Consider the following 7,256-nt stretch of genomic DNA (forward strand, 5'->3'; position numbering starts at 1 on the left):
ATCCAAGTATGCCACTGTACACTATTAGAGGGAGTGTATTTATTACTTTAAATCCAAGTATTGGGGATAATGGGTGAAGAATTAATTTATTGCCTTACTTTTTATTTTATTATTTATTTTATTCAATTTATAGTCTGCCTTCCTACTTGAATTCAAGGCGGACTTTTAGTCATAATCACAAAATGATAGAAAAGAGAAAAATCCTCCAGCCTCCCCACAACCATCAACAAAAGGGTTCATCAGGTGGAATAGCGTAGCCATTGATCTTAACAGATCTGACCTCAACCGAAGACCTGGCAGAAGAGATCCGCTTTACAAGCCCTGCAGAACTTTGACAGCTCTGTCAGTAGCTGTCAGTCCAGGAGAGTACTTATTTGGCTAGAGCAGCAAAAGCTGAGGATGGCTTAAATTAGTGGACTAGAACTCTGAATTTGTATGCGCTTACCCATTTACAGTAACGCTCAGTATAGTTTTGCAGGTGTAAAGAGTAAGTAAGAAGGTCTGAATCCTTGAAAACGTTATGCGGGTGTTCAACATTGTGAATGTACAAGTAATGCAAATGTACGCATGTCTCCACACATTTGGCCTCAAAAATATATGTGGGGATTAGAATTCAGATAGATCAGAGATTTTGATCGTTGAGATTGTTCTGTGAACATTGGTTGTACGTGTATTTACTGCTGTTCATTGTTTTATTCATAAAGACACTGTATCTGCCTACAGTCCATTCAGCTATACCACACAGGTGGTTTTATGGCTTAACTGGTATTTTTGCCCTGTTGCCTGTTCAGTGCAAACATTTGGCTGGGCCACTACTGTGTAGCTGAGATTGAATATGATAGACCCAATTGCAAATCTTCCTACTGTCCTAGGTAACTTTGGGCCAGGTGCACTCAGCCTAACCTACTATATAGGATGTAGATAAAGTGAGGAATGATGATATGGTATTCTGAGCTCCTTGGGAAAAGGGTGTAAAAATGTATGAGATAGCACAACCTTTGTCATGTGCTCACCCATACGTTGCCCCTTGTTTGGGGTCTTTATTGCCAATTTATTGCTCTTCTGTCTCTCCTGAAGCCTGTTGTGCATTAATATTTCCCCCACCACCACCACAAACATACACACACAAAGTAGGATGCTACTATAGTGTTTAATTTAGGTTTCACTGGTTTCATATAAAATGACAGGGTCAGAACAGGAATATCAGTAAATAAAAACAGATGAGCCATCTCACTTGCTTTGTTTGAGGCATGGGTAAATAACTGTTAATAAAATCTTGGCATAGTGGGATAACACACAGAAACATGAGCACTATGATAAGGGACACATGCCCAACTGAACATGAGCCTGGGGGTATTAATTTTTTAATGTGTTTTTTGTCTACAGACCAAACATGAATGCTGTCTTGACTGACAAGGTGCTGTTTTGTCAATACCAGTTTTGATGGTTTGCAGTAAGCCTCCAGAACATGATTTTTTTTTTTGCCCTAATTCAGGACAGATAGGGATCAAACACTGTGGCTGTTTTTCTGATTATATTTATATGATGATGTGGAGGTTGTTCGTGTGATTGTCCCAGTGGAACAGTGCACAGCCAACCAGTGAGTTTGCATCCAGGTGTCACTTATGAAAAGGCATCAGTTGTCAGAATTGGTACCTCCATATGTGACTGCTGTGCCCTAGAGCAGTTTCTAACCTTGTGAGCTGGATTTGATTCCCCTCCCCTACGCATACAGCCAGCTGGGTGACCTTGGGCTCACCACAGCACTGATAAAGCTGTTCTGACTGAGCAGTAATATCAGGGCTCTCTCAGCCTCACCCACCTCATAGGGTGTCTGTTGTGGGGAGAGGAAGGGAAGGTGATTGTAAGACGTTTTCAGACTCCTTCAGACAGTGAAAAGCAGGGTATAAAAAACAGTTCTTTGTTTCCGTTGTGGAGAGACTACTCCCATAGAGCCACAAAGGAAATGGGTTTTAGTGATGTCAGTGGCCATCTGAACTTCTGGGGAGCTCTTGTGTAACCTCATGGTTCTTCGGAATCATGGTTGGGAATCTCTGCCCTTGATGACTACACACCAAAATAGTCTGTTAATGTAGAGGTTTATCATCATGGTCTCTGTAGCACATATAGGTCACTGTGACAGGTTTCAAAACTCATCAGAGGGCAAAAATCTCTTCTCCCTCACTGGTTTTTCTGCCTAAAGATCACATGAGGAAGTATATATCAGTTTGCTTTGCCTGTATGAAAAGAGGAAATTTCAGAATTCACTTCCTTTAAAAAGAAAGAAAGAAAATATTGCAGAAAGGAAAATTGTTATTATTCCGTAATTTGAAGGGTTGTCCAAAATAATTTCCAAAGAGGATTCTGGCTTTGCTCAAGATGTCCAAATGACCCTGCAGCTGACACAACTTGATTGGCCTTCAGTCAGGACTTCCGTGCAAGTTGCTCTGATAAATTATTTGTGAAAGCAGAGAAATATACAGTTCCTAGGGCAATGCCTCAGCATGCTGCAGAGGGATCCTAGTTGTATTGCTCTCTGTGACCAAGCTCCTCAGGTATTCTTTACCAGCTAATCCTCTGGATGTTTCCCCGGGAGATTTCCAGACATCAATGGATCTTCAATCTTGACTAAGTCCAGTATCCAGCTCCAGATTTTCTCCACAGTTTGGACTAGTCAGAAGGAGATCATAGTAGAGCCTGTGTATTGTCAATATTACCTTTCATAAACCCAGCCATTTCAACAACAGCCCAGGATCTCAGTAATCTTGGAGATCAATTTTAATCTACATTACATTTGCATTTATTTAGATCCAGCCACCACCACCCCCCACAACACACCCACACACAGTTGCAACTCAAATCACATTGTTCTCCCGTGACCCATTTTCTCACAACAACACTGTAAGGCCGGCCAGGCTGAGAGGTCATGGTGAGCTTAAGGTCACCAAGGAAGCTTCCATAGTAGAAGTGGAAATTCAAGCATGGCTCTCCCAGCATCCTAGGTCAACACTGGGTCTCTTCTATCCCATGTCAGCTGCTCTCATTCTGGGAGATCTCCAGGCCACAACTGGAGGTTGGCAGTCCTAGCTGGCTATGAGGCTTGGATGAAAAGTTAACTGAAGCAGGCTAGGTTCAAGTGGGTAGCCATGTTGGCCTGAAGCAGCACAACAAAACAAAATCAGAGTCCAGTGGCACCTTTAAGACCAATAAAGATTCATTCAAGGCGTGAGCTTTCGAGTGCAAGCAGTCCTCCTCAGTCTGCACTCGAAAGCTCACACCTTGAGTAAATCTTAGTTGGTCTTAAAGGTGCCACTGGACTCTGAGTTTGTCTTGAAGCAGGATAGGTAAGTTTACCTTTTCCCACCACACCTCAGAAATATTACCTGTTTGAAAGCAATGGCTTTAAAGTAGCTTACATGCAAACAGGCCAGTGCTTTGACTTCCCGGTCAAGCTAGACTGGGCAGCCAAGCTGAAAACTGCTGTTAAAGCTGAGAAAAGATTTTGGCAAGTGACGGTCTCCAAGGGAAAGGTTTGTGCTGACTGACAATGAGGTCCGCACAGGCCAGACTTGTTTTGTCCAGTAGATGTCACTCTCAGACAAAGAAGTGTTTAGCAGCTTTGATCACAGCAGTTCCATGCTAGTCAGCCACATCCTGTGAGCTGTAATTAAATAATTATATTTATATATCACCCTTCCCAAATGCTCAGGGGGGGTTACATAATCCCAAATGTCGGGGTTTGGTTGCATTTACTCAGCAGTGAGACAAATGCACTCTCATTGTTGTTTGCATATTCAAGAGCTCTGAAAACGTCTTGTCAGAATGGGCCCCGGCTCAAGTCATGCCTTGCATGGTAAAGGTGTAGATGGACACGAGATCCTTCTTCCCAAACTAAAAGGGAACACAGGACTGTTTTTGAATAATGTTATTGTTATTGCTGCTGTTGTTTCCTTTCAAGGGAGATCAGATAAACTCTTTAAATATAGATCTGTCAATGAGTTTAAGCAATGACAGCTCAAGGGAACCTCCAGTGCTCAGGGGCAGAATGTCACTGAATGTCAATTCCTGGGAACCAACAGGAAAGAACAATTGCCTTCCTACCTTTCCTGTGACCATTCCAGGAGCACGTGGCTGGCCACATCAGAAGCAGGATGCTGGATGACTTAGTCTGATGCACTTTAAATGCTTTAAGTCAGTACATACTGTCTAACAAATTCTTGGTTTTGTTGTCCCAAGTTAAATGACAAGAACCACTAAATCTTCCAAGGTAAGATAGTACTAAACCATTTCAACCATAGGCATATTCCAATCTAGATCACACACCTCTTGCTTTCTAAATACCTCTTGCTTTCTGTGCCCTTTGTACATGATCATTTCAGAGTGCAATGTCAGTTCTAGAATTATGTCACAACAGACACCCTGTGAGGTGGGTGAGGCTGAGAGAGCCCTGATATTCCTGCTCGATCAGAGTAGTTTTCTCAGTGCTGTAGCGAGCCCAAGGTCTCCCAGCTGGCTGCATGTGGAGGAGGAGTGGGGAATTAAACCCGGCTCGCCAGATTAGAAGTCTCCGCTCCTAGCCACCACACCAGGCTGGCTCTCTGAAGGGAAATAATTCTGAACAATCACATCAAGACACTGTTCAGCACTAAACATAATACCAGCCATTTGATAGGAATCTTCTTTAACTGGAACATAAAGAAAGCAAATATATTTTTCATAACTAAGGAAACACCGTTTCATAAGTCCTTACTGTCTAATTAACTGTCAAGGCCAAATTTTTTCTTTGTTGTGTGCCAGGATCATAATTTTTATTAACTCTTATTCAGGGGTTTGGGGGGGGGGCAGGGGTGTAGTTATTCTTTTCAGGATCAGGTCCAACCTGAACCACAAGGAAATGAGTTACCAAATTCAACTCAGAGATACCTGTTCTTGCCAAGGGCTGAATGCAGCAAACAAGGCTTCCCTCTCTCCTGAAACAGGACGAATCCAACTTTTGTAAAGTACCTTCCTACATGCAAGGGACAGATTTCAGCTTTGTGAAGAATATTTCCAGCATGCTGGAGAAGGGCTTTCCTGCTGACAGAAGAAGTGAGGCCCAAAGTACCTACCATTGTATTTATTCACTTGACACAAGAAGGCATTGTTTGTGTGAAGTGAAAAAGGAGGGGACCCAAGACCCCAAAGAAAAATGTGAGATTTATCTGCTTCAGCTGCAGGAACTGCCAGGAAACTCAGTTATTGAAATGTTCCTATGAAACGTACACATTCTTATCTCTTTCTGAAGAGGAGGGAGCAATCTCTCTAGAAGTCCGCTGTGACTCCAGGCTGTTTGTTCTGCGATCCTGCTTTATTTGCATGTTCTCAAATCACACTTTATTATGCCTATCAGATTTATCCAACGGTATGGGACGGTTATAAAAGTTACTTTGTAACCTTTATTAACTTTCCCTTAGGCTAGGTGCATACCACCCTGAGTTGTGATTATAAAACAACTCCCAGTTCATAAAGTAGAATAAAGAGTCTACCTTAGACTAGCCTCCGTGAGCAATGAGTTGCCTAAGATTTTGTGAAACAATCATGGCTAACTTGAATTACTATTTATTTATGCCCTGATTTTCTCCCTCAACACAAAAGCTCTTGCAGCATGGTAATCTCCCTCCTCCATTTTACCTCAATTTGGTTGAGGTAGATTAAGCTGAGGTAGATTAAGCTGAGACCCTGGCTGGCCAAAAGCCACCCTGTGGCAGAATAAAGGTTTCAAGGCTGGACCTACCAGACACTGGTCCAAAACCATTATCCCATGCTGGCTCTCATTGATCTCTGCTTTCAGTTTGTTTTCATCCATACGTTTGACAGTTGGCATTAGGCGAAACCACACTCAAAAGAGGATTTCTCCAGCAGATGTCTCACTCGCAGACTGTTGGCTGATTGAATATGCAGAGAGAGTTGAGCACCCAGCTACTTAAAGAATAAAATAGCTTTGCTTATGTTGACAAACAACTATGCATAGAAAGAGAGAGATAGAGAGAGACCTAACTAATTATTCTGACTGTTGTCAGCAGCCATTGTTCAACTGCTGTTCTGGAGGCAAGCTGGGGAGAAGAAGTTTCCTGTTGAGCCAATCAGGATACTGGGGGAGATAATTTGATAATCATCTGGAAGTTCCTATCTTACGTTAAATATATATCTCCTCTGATGCCCCTTTATATTGTGCTCAATTATGGACACTGCAGATGGTATATATTCCTATTTGGACACCATCTCCTGCCAAGAGGCTTTTGAAGAAACCACAGGGCCGTTTCATCTGTGTCTCCCCAAAATGGCTGACATCAGTGTACTGCTGGTACTCTCCTTGGCTGACTGACAGGAGGAGGTTGAGTAAGTTGTCTAGATCAGGTGTAATCAACCTGTGGTCCTCCAGATGTCCATGGACTACAATTCCCATGAGCCCCTGCCAGCAAACACTGGCAGGGGCTCATGGGAATTGTAGTCCATGGACATCTGGAGGACCACAGGTTGACTACCCCTGGTCTAGATGCATCCAAAGTCAGTTCTCATGGTTTTGGGGGAACTGGGGAAACATTTGCTAAGGTGCTGGACTTCTCCATGAAGACATGACAGGCTGGCAGGGCTTCTAAAATGGTGAGGAAGGAGAATGTACATTAACACTAGGCAGAAAAACAACAGTTTACAATTTAGGATTGACACACAGCTCTCTTAAGTATACACAAACATCTTCCTTACCTCAGTGATAGAGATAAAAATGCCATCGACATGTTTGAATATCAGCATGTCATAACAAACAGCCCATGATGAACCACATGTGTTCATTCCTACTTATTTATTGGAAGGGAACGGACAGATGTTCAAGATTCAAAGGTTGGATTATTCCTGCCCTAGCTGCAACCAATGATACTGAAGGAAACTCTTGGCCCTCCATCCTCTATCACCCCCTACAGCTGACTTAAATGATCTCTGTGATAAACATGTAATATATATGAAGAGTGAAACCAAATAGCAGGATTGCCCAGCAAAATCATGTAGACACAATAGGAGAAAAACATTCTGAGAGGAAATTTGGATAAGTAAAAATAAAGGAACAAAAAGAAGGCAAACATGTACGTATAAGGTCCCTCATCCCACAGAAAGCGATACCTCCATGGAGAAGAAACCAGTCAGTAGCCATGTCTACCCCACAAAACTCAAGACAGGCACAAAAAAGAGATCCGGTAAGACCTCCCCACCCCTTCCCAGGT

The sequence above is a fragment of the Paroedura picta genome, chromosome 8, assembly GCF_049243985.1.
Source record: "Paroedura picta isolate Pp20150507F chromosome 8, Ppicta_v3.0, whole genome shotgun sequence".
Classification (NCBI taxonomy): Eukaryota; Metazoa; Chordata; class Lepidosauria; order Squamata; family Gekkonidae; genus Paroedura; species Paroedura picta.